Source organism: Cebus imitator, unplaced genomic scaffold, assembly GCF_001604975.1.
Source record: "Cebus imitator isolate Cc_AM_T3 unplaced genomic scaffold, Cebus_imitator-1.0 Scaffold62, whole genome shotgun sequence".
NCBI lineage: Eukaryota > Metazoa > Chordata > Mammalia > Primates > Cebidae > Cebus > Cebus imitator.
In genome coordinates, this window is record NW_016107377.1 from 4,578,073 (window position 1) to 4,592,243 (window position 14,171).

Sequence of the window (14,171 nt, forward strand, 5' to 3'; positions counted from 1 at the left end):
ATCTTTAGAAGGGCAATTAATCAAGCTCTTGTTTGAGGCAGCTCTAGCTTTAATCATAAACCTATGGGGGGAAAGTGAGAGAACTACATATTCAGGATATTCAACAGTATATATAATTGGAAACAGCCACAACAGGGAAGGAAAAGTTGATGCCAGTGGGGTGATATCTTATAACCTTTGGTCAAGCAGTGCTTGGCAAATTTCAAGAGATTTAGTTAACCAGAGATAAAACTAAGCCACAGAATACCATGAAAACAAAACAAAAGTATCAAAACAGAATCAGGAATTACCAGTGAAAAACAACGTTATACCTAACAGCATGTATCTATCACAGGCGATTTGTTAGAAGACCTGAGTTGCTATTTCATAGTGGATGCTTGAAATCAAAACTTTAAAGTTTCTTTAGGTCAAACTATAGCACAGCATTCAGAGAGCCAGCCAAAATAGCTGAGGGAAACTAGGAAGGCCACATGTGGAACTAATTACTCATGTAGAGGCCATGACAAAGAACATTTCTCCAGACTTTTCATGGGGGCTTCACTTTCAGGAAGTTGCTATAATTACTGTTCAAGTCTAGAGCAGCCTGCAAGCTGCTGACAGATCCAACGGACAGGAGAAGGAGGGAGAGAGAGAGAAGGAGAGAAAGAGAAATAGAAGAAAGGGAGGGAGGGACGGGGGGAGAGGGTGAGGGAGAGAGAAAGAACTTATCTGCCCTTTTTGACGAGTGAAATACCAGAAAATAAAATGCCACAGGAAAGCTGAAAAAGGTTTCCAAATGAGCTCTGCCTTCCAGTGTTCAACTTTCTGTTTACTATTTTATCTATCCTCTATCTTCAAATTACTTCTCTAGCCTGGGTCAGACAGTAAATTTGTACTTCTACAGTAACTCACTTTCAGTTGGCCACAGCCGAACTGTACATCTTGACTCTTTTTTTTACAGCTTTTCCATACTGGGGCCCACTTCCTGCCCAGTTGAGGAAAAAAATCTGGCCTGAAGATGAAATGACTGCTTAACGTTACACTAAAACATCTGGTACCATTTTATGCACAGACCCATGTCTGAGAGCAGGCGATTCTAGCGGTCTCTCCAGCGGCACAGCGCATACCCAAACCTCCCCAGGGTGACATCATCCCATATATGGACTCTCCAGCCCAGCCCTCCCCCTTTTCCTGGTCCTAAATTCATTGCCAGTTCCCCAGTCTGCAGCAAATGTGCCACGTCAAGACTAGAAATCACAGCCCTTGAGTGTGTCTCAGTCAGCGCAGCAGAATTCAGGGGGGAAAGCTGAATGCAACCCCTGGTGCAGGAAGGGAGGCTTTTCCTGAGGACCGGGAGAGGATTTTAAGTACATAGAAGGAAGCTTCTGGAGATCCTGCTCCGTCGCCCCAGTGTTCAGACTACCTGTTCAGGACAATGCCGTTGTACAGTAGTCTGCACATTGGTTAGACTGGGCAAGGAAGAGCAACGCCATGAACTGCTGGGGACAAAATGGGCTGTTTCCAAGGAGAAGACATTTGTTTGCTCCTTTTTTGAATCTCATATCCAGTGTTTTTCTTCACAGGTTTTGCACACGAGGGACCAAGAAGCCCTCGGGACACTGCTGAGAAAAGACCGCCGAAGGGAAGACTAGCGGGTAAGGCCTTCTAGACTGCTCACCTGGTCTGTGACCAAGGGAACCTAGGTGAGGAGCCCACGATTTGTGTTAACATGCGAGGGAAACAAAGGTATACGTGTGATGGGTAGAGATGTGTTTAATCTTACAAGAGCAAAAGTGTGTGGTACATAGCGATTTACTGTTTTTTGATTTCTGAAGAGTGATAATTCAAGTGTTTTCCCACTTCAAAATGAAATATGAAAAAATTAACTCCAGCCACTTAAGAATAGTTTAATGAGGCTACTTTTGAATTGTTTAATAATAATTCAGAGACTTAAAAACTTATATGGATGAAGGCTATGTGTATAAGTTTTAACATCCCAGGACTGAAGTCATTTTTCCCCAAGATAGCGAACAGTTGCTGGTTTTTAAATGCTATATGAATAGTGCTTTTCTGAAGATTTCCTTCTATAATATAAACACCAGGAATAATAGTACCTAACAATAAAAGTAGAACCTGCCAAGTCTTGCCTACCAGACAATGCAGTTGGGATTTGCCCAGAGAAGAGCGCCAACCCACAACTTACTGAGTCAGCAACTGAATAAATCAGGGAATAGAAATGTCTATCTTTAGATACTCCTGTAAACATCTCTGTTTTATATATTTTTTTTAATCAAAGAATGGTTGATAATTGCTGCTTAGCTGAGCCCTCTTGCCTACAGTTTCCAATGCTTCCGCTTTCCCGAGCATTTAAAATGATAAGGCACTTCGTCTAGAAACTACTGATAAAAAAGGAATTTGTAAACGAAGGCAGGAGTTTTCTTTGGTCAGTTTCCAGCTGTCCTGGAGGTGAAGGAGGGTGGGAGAGGGGGAGGAAGGTGGGAGGGAAGAAAACCCTCAAGCTGAATGAAACCTTAATAGAGAAAATAATAGAGAAAGTCTGGATTGCAATGTGATCTGTGCTGAACATTAGTGGGTCCCTTAAAGAAAGTTCTGGAAAAATGTTATTGCCTCATCCTTAATTCTCTTAACCCCCATTTATTTCTATTCCCAAACAATTCTATATAATGAAAACATCTCTTCTACAGGGTTTGTAAAAAAAGGAAAAAAAAAATGTAATCTCTTTTGTCATCTTTTAAACCCTTTAAAGTTACAGTGGTTCCTGAACAAATTCTTTACTAAATTATACATTTTGCAACAATTCAAAAATTGACTCAAGTTCTCTTTAGCAAAGTATTTTATTATAAAAGTTTCCCTAAGTTTTCTTTTGTCGAAACAACTTATTTTTTTAAATTACCCTTCTGATCACCCCAAAACATGTATAAAGAACACATAAGTATTCTTATCTATTCACGATTCTTAGTTAAAATATAAACAGCAAGGAGAAATTTAGCTACTTTCACTTAGATGATACAGTAAAATCTTTGTTTCATTTTCTATTGTGACTTGGAGAGTTCCATGTTAATTATTTTTAATAGAACAAATGAGATATTAAAAATCTATACAGTTTCTTTTACATAAGAAAACTAAAAAAAAGTAACTTACAGGAGCTAATTTTTCCAAGAAATATATTTTTTCTAATTGATACAATTAATGAAGAGGAAAAATAGCTAAGAAGGTACTCTGGTGATGTTTAAGTTTTCTCAAATTTTCTGGGTTATTTTTTACTCTAGAAATGATTGTATTTCATAATTTGCTTTCATTTAATGTATATTTAATTTAAATTTCTTTCTTCGTGCTAAATAGTCTTTTTGTTTCAATGAAATGAATACCTACTGGTCCCTCACCTATTTTCTCCCTCAGGATGACTTTTAGTCTGGAGATAAAAGGGACATAAAGGTTCCCCTTGGCATAAGTACAGGAGTAGAAATAGAAGAATTATTTTGTAAAGGGGTAACCAAGGAGTCCCTGCACGTGCTCAGTGTGGTTCTAATGACTTATTTTTGAGGCAAACTTTTAACAAATGAAAAAGGAATAGTACTTATTTTTCAATTACATGGGCTAAATTAAAGTTCAAAAGTGAAAGTTTATCTTATAACACTCTGCTGAATGAAGGCAGGATTATAGTTTATGCACTGGTACACGTGCCCACATTTAGATACATCATAGCCGTATCTAAATCCAGCTAAATTAGAAAAATGTTTAATTTTATTTTGATATTGCTTTATAAGGAGATATACAAATATTTTAGGGATCATGGAATCTATTCCAGAGGAAACTAACCAACAGTGAACATCTTCAACTAAAACTACCCCTGGATATAATGGTAAGTGCATAAAAATTTAACATTGTACATGGTCATGAAGAGAAAATTGTTTTCAAGGTCTGTCCAAACTATCCTCCATAGAAATTTCATAATTATTTTTCATGTTAGCCTGTGAATGATTGATAAATTGGACTAGGTACTGGGTTAAAAGGACTTTTCCACCATCTAAGAGAAAGGAAGTTCAGAGCCTTAGCTTCAACACCATAATTTCTTAACTGAAAAAGGATCAATCTAAAACAATGGACTTAAATTTTCAAACCCATTTTTCTTTTAGGCCAAAGATCTCAAAATCAAAGACAGATTGTTTACAATGGGACAAAGTTTCACACTGACCACTTCCCTGCCGTTAGTCGATAGGCTTAATATCCTTCCTGCTTGGCATTCAGGCTTTCGGCCCAGATAATATGTTTATGTTTGTAAAAGACCAAATATACTATCTACCCCCACCTCTTGCCTACAGACCACCCAAGTATTTCACTCTGTGGGAAAGAGTTTAGGCATAAAAATCCTAATGAAAGAATTTTTCCCACTTTTTTTGAAGTCTTAAGCCATTATGAAATATAAAAAGTACAACTTGGTAATGTAAAAAAATTCACTCATCCGCAAGCGTCCATGCTCCCTAAAGAGATGCCAAAGCTTTCACTTACTCTACAAGGGATCTGCTCTTTATAAACAATGCATTTCACTCTGCTCTCTGGAGAATAGCCCACCCATCACAATAACGTCAAAATAATAACTAAGAGACCATCACTCAGAAATCCTGGCTTAAAATAACTAGAAGGTCAGGCTTTAACCTGAGACAGGAAATTCCTGAGTTAAGATTGAAACCTTTCTTACTTCAAATCCCTTTTTACTTTCATGTTTTGTAAATTATGTAGATATAAATATTTACCCATTTTCAAAGGTCCCTAATGAATAATTTTTTATCAGTATTAATAGAGATAATGAAGTAAATTAGGAAAAATAATTAAATCTTCATTTTGAATTTTCTGACTTAGCGTGACAGCCAGTTTCCTGGAGTTACTTTGGTTTAATTTTACTACAGAACACTTAGAAGATAATTCTTTTCTTACATTTTTTTCCTTAAGACAAGAAATAAAAGACAAAAAGAAAACAAGGTATAATAAACATACTAAAAATTACCTGGTATGATAATATAAATGACTCTTATATTTTAGCTAGCATTTTAAGGAATAATAAACTATTCAACCTATAATTTGGGAGATTAAAAAAAGTCAGTATGTTTTTTAGTCTTTCGTCTTTTTAACAAGTTTAGGGGCAGGTTTAACATAACTATGAAGCGTTCGTATGTCACATACTTACTGTAATGTGTTTTTAAAATCTATCAGAAACATAAATCGTCCAAAAGCCTTATGAAAAGAACAATCATTTTCATCAAGATTTTTTTCCCCCTGAAAAACTGTCGTGGTTTTTCTGGCTCAAAAAAAATGTATATCTTGCTTTAATAAAACTGTTTTATATTAAAGCATAACATACAAACTCACAAATATTTCTTTTTATTTTTTCAGGTTGCATGCATCATTCCTTTAATTGAGCAGAGTTAACTGGATCAAATTATTTATGGGAGAGAGAGGAAAAGCTATACAGAATTATAGTAATTTTTTAAATTTCTACCAATATACTCTTTGTAAGTGAATCACTCTATAATTACTTTCTGTTGCACTGAATGCAGCAACAATAACACAATAGTATTTTAAGGCACTTGTTTCTGGCATACTTTGAACTTGTAATTATTTAAATAGCAGCCAAGTTTACTCATGTTTTTTATTCCGTCAAGAAAAAAAAAGTTCCTTTACTTGGAAGTGATGGCCAGAAACAGAATCAGAAAATTATTTTCTTGAAATTACATAAATATGCAGAAAATGGCACTTATTACCTTTTGTTACAACATTACCTTATCTAATCACTGCATAAAAGTTCAGATTTGTAGAAAATTGTCATTTTCTCAGTATCTAAAAACTATTTTGCTTTCCATTAAGTTTGTATTTGCTATTTTCTCAGAATTTTACAATTAAAGATAAATCACAAACTATTTGTTTTTCTTAAAGTTCTTTGAGAAAATTTCTAATTATACAATCCTTGGACAATACTGTATTTTTTAAGAAGTTCTACTTACTGGAATTTTGGCTACTTGGATATTTTTGTTTTTAAAAGGGGAGGGGAATTTGCTTAATACTTCTACACATGTGAGTTGATAATTGATATTAAAATAGTAGAATTATTCTCGACTCACCAGAATTAAATTTTATATATGTATATTTAACACTATTAGCCCATATAAATTAGAAGTAAAATTTTCAAAGGATCTGGTTTTAATTTTTGGACATAAAATGAATTTGACTTTTCTGTATTTAAGACACTATTTTGTAACTATATTATACTAACTATATCCAAAACACATTCTGAGCATCACTGAGAATAACAATCTTCTAGTTTATACCCTGTTGATTCACAGCATGACCCTGTGGTTAATTAAGAAGTGGAAAAGTTAAGCTCACAACTGCCTTTAATTTGATTTCACATTCACACTTACAAACTTCATTTAAAAGGAAAATGAGACATTTAAATAGGTTCCTGTCGTTTAACATATAATTGGAAAAAACATATTCCTTTGTAAAATCCTATTATCAAAGTATCAGATACCAAAGTCAGTGGCTTGGGTTGCCAAATACATTAGGCTCATTAATTGTTTTGAAAAGGCTGCCATTTCCATGTAAATGATAATTTTCTTTTTCATGGGCAAGGTTATGGTACTTATCTACTAAAAGGAACATGTATAAACATAGTTTTTATCTTTAACTTCAGTATTAAAATATGCAGTTTTTTTGCAAAGAGGAAAAGCATCTGGTTCAATCACTCTGAACTCTGACTACATGTGGGCCAGTAATAATATGAATTGGACTTAAGAATAAACCTTGTGTTTAATCTCTTTTCTTTCTTAAAATTTTAATGTGAGTTTTTTGCTATTCCAATTATCCATGTTAGCACATTTGGAACAAATGTATAAATGTACTTTCTGAATAAAGTCAAAAGTCTAACTTGTTTTTAGTTCCATAATGTTTTAATGTTTAATTATATTGTGTATTTTTCTCCCTTTCCCCTTACTCTCCAAAATCACCAAATCTGGAACACAGGCTGATTGTATCTATGAGCAAAGGAAACCTGAAGGAACCAAGGGCCTGGCTGGACAGAGTTGTCATGTGTCTGCCTGTCTACACTTGCTGTGCAGAACATCCGCTCACCTGTACAGCAGGCACAGACAGGCAGTCACATGACAACCCAGCCTGAATGACAACCAGCCATTGAAAGAAAGCAGCCCTCACACGATAGCATCTACACCAAGAGCTACAACCAAAATGAGGGGCTCGGGGACCTGGGGCTTTAATCTGTTGGTTTAATACTTACCTCCTATGTATTATTTTGATTCAAATATTAAAACCCACCAAAAGTAAAGTGAGTGGTGCCTATGAAATATAATAAAACCCATTGCTGAAAATGTTCCTGTGCATTCTATAGTGCTCTTTTCCTAATTGTTGTCAGTAAATCACTACCCTTGACATTTATTGTACACGGCTTTGCAGCACCCCATATCAATATAAAAACTCGATATAACAAAGCAATATAACTTCAGTCTGATGCTTGACAAAGGATACATTATTCTAAGAATTCTCATCTATAAACTAAGTATGGTTTTCTATATCGTGACTTTTTTTTTTTAAGGGGATAGGGTGGAAAGACAGAAGAAATGGGAGGAAAAGAGTATTCCAAAGGATCAAGTACTTTGAGTTAACTCTGCCAGTCTGGATCTGGGCAAAATACAGTGAAAAGACTACTATTCCAACATAACATTCAACTGTATCAAAATAACCATTTTTCCTCTTTTGACATATGGAAAGTTGAAACTTTGATACTTCCAAGTGTCATGGTATACATAAATTTATGACTGCGTCATTTTTTAATTAAGAAGACGCTTATGCTACAGTTCCAGGAGTAGAATTTACAAGGCCAGTACATTCACTTGCAATCTATGCTTCCATCACGATAAACTTTCAAGCTCTTGAGATGTTCAGGCAACTCATTTATCTTCAGAAGCTTAAGGAAAGTGGTTAATGTACTTGAAATATAAATTTTGCCACATCTTTTGAGAAAATATCCAAACTTCAGTTTATGCACTGTTAACTGGAGTGAAATGATAAGGGACGGCTTTTGTCTATGAATATTTTAAATACTTAAGGGTAAAAGGTGGGAAGATAGATAAAATTAGAAATGTTTCAACTTTGATTTAGTTCATTAACATGTTTTAGCTTTAGTATTTAAAATTAATTTTCATATTTCTTAGAAAGATTCTAGTCAAGCTTAAAAAAATGTAACACAGGCTACTCAAAACTTTTTTCACATTTAATAATTAAACACTTTATGTATGTATTCTGAACTAAAGCAAACTATTTTTTATTCAGCTATTTTATTTCTAAAATGAAAGTCTCAGTCGTAAGGCTAAAAGTCCCATGAGTTTCAAATTTTCTAACAATGATATTTTAATCAAACCTAACATTATAGTTTATTTAATTAAAAAGCTGAATGATGGGGCAAAACAAAGCAAAAATATGATTAAAGATGAATTTCTCTCATTTAAACAATCTTTTCTTATGGCAATATGTCACCTGCTAAAATTCACTTCTGCTTCTGCAAGATACATTGCGTGATGCGGATTTTTAGCTTAAATAAAATCCCATGACTAGCAAATAAAGTCCTAAACAATACTTACAAAATTTAGAATACAAACAGGAAGACAATATAAAAATGACTCACAGGATATCGACATCGTTCTACCCAATCTTAAATACCTTGTACAACCTGTTGTAAATGCTGTCTATGGGAGTTCACATATGGAATGTTTCTACTGGACTTTGTAAGGCAGTCTCAGGAGAGTGCTTGATAGCTCCCATAATGAGACAATGACCTAGCCAGAACATTAAGGAGACTACACCCGTTCTCCCAACTCCAAAGGAAAGCTAGGACGGCAGCAGTGTCATCCTAAAGTGAGGTACTCCAGATAACATTTTCAATATTTTTCCTTAAAACATAAAGTTAACACTTTTTTTCTTAAACATTTTTTACTCAATTTTCAAAAAATGCCTGAAAGAATGTTTTGTATGTGTTTAAAAGTCATTAAATGAGGCACATTTAAAAATTTTTCTCTTCTGGGAAAGGGTAATATAAAGGATAATATTGCTCTTGCAGGATATACTTTTGAGTAGCACAAATAATGCATATAGGGGAGTGGGTTTGAATCTAAACTCATTTTTAATAAATTTGGAATAGGATTTGCCATTATGGTTTATTGAATAATACTCTTTCTTCAAAATTATAAATCTTTAGATAATGCCAGAACATGGAAATATTTGTATGAAGTAATCCTATATTAAAAAAGAATAACATCAGATAGTTTACGTATGTAAAAAAAATACACAATCGAGATCATGCAGAATTTTAAGAAATATAAGTGGATTAAAGTTCAATATTTATTGGGACTTTTGTAAAAATAAACTAAATTTTGGCTAACTAAACAACTTATGAAGGAGTGTGAATAGTGTTCACAGGGTCGATGCTGACCTCCTCCACCACAGGGAGTGTGCAGATCTGGTAGGAAATATGTACAATCTTAAAAGTATAAATGAAACGAGAAAGAAAGCTGAATATTTCTATAACTTCTTGATCTCACAACTTTGATCACCCAGGGATATAACTGTCATTTTGTTTCCTATTTCTGAAGTTACATTTGTCATTTGTTATTGTTACAAAATAAAAACAATGCTAAGTAAATATCCCTATAAGGGAATTATATAATCTCCTTATCAAGTTATCCAAACACTTCAACCCACAAAAATGAAGCCTGTAATTTCTTAAGAGTCCAAAGAATGTCCTTATTTCAATGCAGATGTTGGGTTTTCCTCAATAGTGTAAGGTTAGTAGATTTCCACTGGAAACGCCTATGTTGCATTATTCTGCTTGCCTAGGAGTAACTCATTATGATTTTAATCTTTACACACTGGGCTACAGAAATACAATAAACACTGACTAATTACTTATATTATACATAAATGAACAGTCCCCTTTCTTCAGAGATTCTAATTATCTCTTAAAATTTATACATTTATGTATTTTTAAAACAAATTTCTCATTAGTTTTAAGAAAAATAAGGCTCTTTTCTCCTTTAATCAGTCTCCCATTCTCCTAAAATTCACATTTTAGAGACATGTTAAAGAAAAGCCATCATTTTTTCCAAATTTGATTTTGAACTATTGATGGAAAACTATCTAGATCAAAAATCCATTTCAAAAAACTTTTGAGATGACAGTTTCTATTTTATTCTCACATCTTGCTGTTTTCTAAATCCCTCTCCAAAACTGTACAACACATATAGACAATGTATGAAAATAACATTGGGAAATTAATTTTCTGTTTAAATGATTTTCAATCCAGGAAGTCACATTTATATAGTCAGAGGATTTAAAAAAAAGAAAAGAAAAGAAAAAAACAAGAAAAATAACAAAAAAATTAACCTTCAATGATGAAAATTAACAAAATTTAAGACAATCTACCTTTAATGGTAATTTTATTCTATAATTTAATAATTTAATTTTGACACTGGATATGTCAGGACGAGATTAATTATTATGCTGCATTTATTCATTTGTTTTCTCAATGACACCTTCATTCAATCAATAGTTAGGGCTTCCTATCAGTGCTGTGTCCCCTGGTAGTAGAATAGGGAACAATGTCTCCTGGTCTCAGGAGGCTTACCGTTCGCTGGAACTGTTAGCATGTGTGATGAGAAATACAGGTGGATTAAAGTTCAATATTTATTAGGACTTTTGTGAAAATAAGTTTTGGCTAACTGAACAACTTATGAAGGAGTGTGAATAGTGTTCACAGGGTTGACCCTGACCTCCTCCACCATGTAAATTTTTAGCTTCCAAAAGCATCTCTTAAATCCATTCATTTTTACAAATTCTAACAACTCACCCCAGCCCAAGCTACCATTATCTATGCAGACCACAATAGATGTAGAAAGCAATAGCTTTCTAGTAATTCCTCAATCCAGTTTTGCCCTTTTTCAATCCATTCTCCACAAGGCAACCAAAGGAATCGGTAAATAATTTAAATCTTATCATTTGACTCTCCGGCTTAAAAACTTCAAAGACTTTTCATCATTCTTAAGATGAAAATCCTAATCTTTAGAGTACCTTTCTCTTTTTGCTCCAGTCACACTGGTCTTAATTACCTTCCTTAAATTCATCAGGCTCAATCCTGCCTCAGAAAATTGATACAAACCTTTTCTGACCACCCAACCTGTGTCCTCTAACCCAGACACTTTCTATGTCAACTCATCACTGGCTTTATTTTCTTCTTAGCCTGTAATCAGCATCTGATAGGTTTTCCCATTTTATTTGTATGTTTGCTTTATTGGGAAAGAGCCTTCATAAGAACAGGTACCATGAATTCCTTGCTAATCATTTTATCCTTACTGACTAGGACAGTGCTTGGTACATAACAAGTGCTCAGAAATAATTGTTGGGAAATGTTCAGATGATTAAAAGCATAGCACTGACACTTAGCAACTGACTAAGTTACTTATTCTCTTTGAGCCTCAATCCTCGTCTCTAAAATGGAGAATATAAATAATGTGCTCACTGAACGACAATAGTCAATAACTGTTAGCCATTATGATGATGATCATAATCAAGATCATCACTGATTGCAAGTATCATTCCCGCAGTCATTATACCTGCTTAAATCCACGAAGACCAGCTTTCAGTCTCAATGATCATCTTAGTGATGACTACTTCCTATTTCTTGAGGAGAGTTCTGAATGAATAACAGCAGCTAATGACTCAATTGTAGCTGTGTATAGACCATAAATTTGCTACCTTGAACTTAAGCGCTCTTCACTCTCACCACCAGCTACTACCCAGCCACCAACCTCTCTTGCCTGGACCATGGTCAGAGATTCCAAGCTGGTCTCCCTTCTTCCATGCTAGCCATCCCCACTCCCTCCACACATCCATCCCATCCCACTTATTACACACAACCCAGCAGCCAGGGTAATCTTTCTAAACCATCAATCCAATTATGTCACACACTGAAACACTCAATCACTTTCAATTGTCCTTGGAATAAAATCCAAATCATTGGGTAGGGACTGATAAGGCCCCCATCCACTGGTGCCTCTGATTTTACAGTCTGCCTTTCTCCCCCACTGTTCCTATGTTACAGCCACAGAGTTCCTGTTGGATCCCATCTCCAGGGGTTTTACACTTACTGTTCCCTCTACCTGTAATATTCTTCAGCAAAACCTTCTGCACAGCTCATCATCTTAATCTCTGCTCAAGTAGTACTTCCTTCCAATCATCCAAATCTAAAGAACTCCTCCCTGTCACTTTCTAACTCAATATCCCATTTTATTTTCTTCAGAGCATTTACTATCTGATACTGTATTATAGTCTACTTGCTTGTTGGCTCCACAGAGCAGTAACTTTGTCATTTCCTCTTTCTTAAAATGATCTGAATGGATGAAACTACACTTTCCTATAGTTTCTTCATCTAAATCATTCCATTTTATTTCAAGGGTCATTCCCACTTTCCCCTGCCCCAACGACTCTCTATACCATACCTTGGTATATCAGTAACCACTCTGTGTGCTCATACACAGCTCATACAGAGCACACAGAGTATGTTCATGGCACTTGGTTAATATTATAACTGTGCATATTTATTTTCCATTTGTTGTAATCAAGTACTCATGTGGAAGCTACAAGGTCAGGTGATTTTTTATAAAGAATTATTCTGAGTCTGGAGGAGAGGATATGAGCCAATAACCATGAGCTCACCAAGCTCTCAAGGCTTCTTCCTTCCCTACAGGGAGCATACTGTGCCTTCCAACAGGCTTATTTTCAGTACTCACACAGCCAGACTAATGCCACACTCCAACAGCAGTAGCTACTCCAGAGTCTTCAGTGTCTCTACTGCTAACACCCAGGAACATGTCAATGCTGAGATGCCTGGAAATCATCTTCATAAGTTCTCTGTGGGATGAGGTTGGCTTGGACAACTCCAGGCATCTCTGGGATTTTTGCCTTAATTTGCAGTTGAAAGCATAGGCTCTGGAGCTCAACAGCCTGGGTTCAAATTTCTGCTTTGCCACCAACTAGCTGTGTGACTTTGGTAAGTTTGTTATCCTGGCCAAGACTAAATGTTCTGCAATAAGTAAAACAGTCCTGTAGAAAAGACTTTTTTTTTTAAGGTTTTATTTTTAGTTTTCTCATCCAACAATAGGAATAATAGTAGTTAGGGCTGAATGTGGTTAAATGAGTTAATTAATGTATATAAAACACTAGCCAACACTATTATGATTCCTCAGTAAAATATTTTCTGTGACCCTGCATAACTGAGAAAGGTCTCACGGTTTACACATATATAAGTGCATATCAATTATCATCTAAATCCTTGGGGGGAAAATATATCTAACAGAAGATACCTTATTACAACTGAACAGCAAAGAAGATCATCTATTTAGTAATTTTTATATCTAGGAGAGGGTATCTGAGCTCCTTGAGCTATGATCTTTAAAGCTAGAGCTTCCCGCAGAATGACAGAGATAGCTAAGCAGCCAGTACAGAAAAGAAACCATTGCTAATCCTCAGACTATCACAATGATCAAATCTTACTTTTGACTATGGTCAATGACATAACAATTTAAATACAAGCTCTTAAATAGCAATTTTGTTTGGACATTTCTATAGGATTGCATTTCCCTTACTGCAGAAATTTTAGTGGCAATCAACCAATCATCTAATATTTATCAACACACTATGACACACAGAGTGCTTCAGAAATGAAAATAATTATATAAGACATGAAACTTTCCTTCAAGGAATGACAAAGCCACTTTGTAATGCCTTCAAAAGATGTCAGGCCAAGATAGGAAAAACTTTTAACTTTGAAACGCATGCCCTTTATGGTCTCATGTAATTGAGACAATCTCACCTGCACATAGTTTTGCTATTACAGAGTATTCTTACCTAATGTTTGCATGCTGCATTATAAATACCAAAAAATTATCAAGTCAGACCTGGGCTATTAAAAATTTCAAGACATAGTTTAATTTCTGTCTGTGCTACCTTACATTTAATGGTATTGATTTCTAGCACTTAAATGGCTCTGTAAGACGAATATGAGTTTTTAGTTTGCACTTTTATAGCTATCATATTTAAATGAGTAGTAAGTC

General features: G+C 34.8%; 1 protein-coding gene and 1 long non-coding RNA gene across 11 annotated transcripts in view; one reads left to right on the top strand and one right to left on the bottom strand.

Annotated features, from left to right (window-relative positions):
- DNM3 (dynamin 3) overlaps positions 1 to 14,171 on the bottom strand; it is a 552,761-nt gene that overhangs the window by 260,224 nt on the left and 278,366 nt on the right. The gene's annotated exons all lie outside the window — the stretch shown is intronic.
- On the top strand, positions 1,253 to 7,383 carry LOC108305390. 3 transcript variants are annotated; one of them, XR_001825705.2, is made up of 4 exons: positions 1,253 to 1,634; positions 3,788 to 3,862; positions 5,392 to 5,510; positions 7,018 to 7,383. It is a non-coding gene; the product is annotated as an uncharacterized LOC108305390 (long non-coding RNA). The 3 variants fall into 3 exon arrangements; XR_001825704.2 differs by having other exon boundaries at positions 1,253 to 1,442; positions 1,563 to 1,634; positions 5,392 to 7,383; XR_001825703.2 differs by having other exon boundaries at positions 5,392 to 7,383.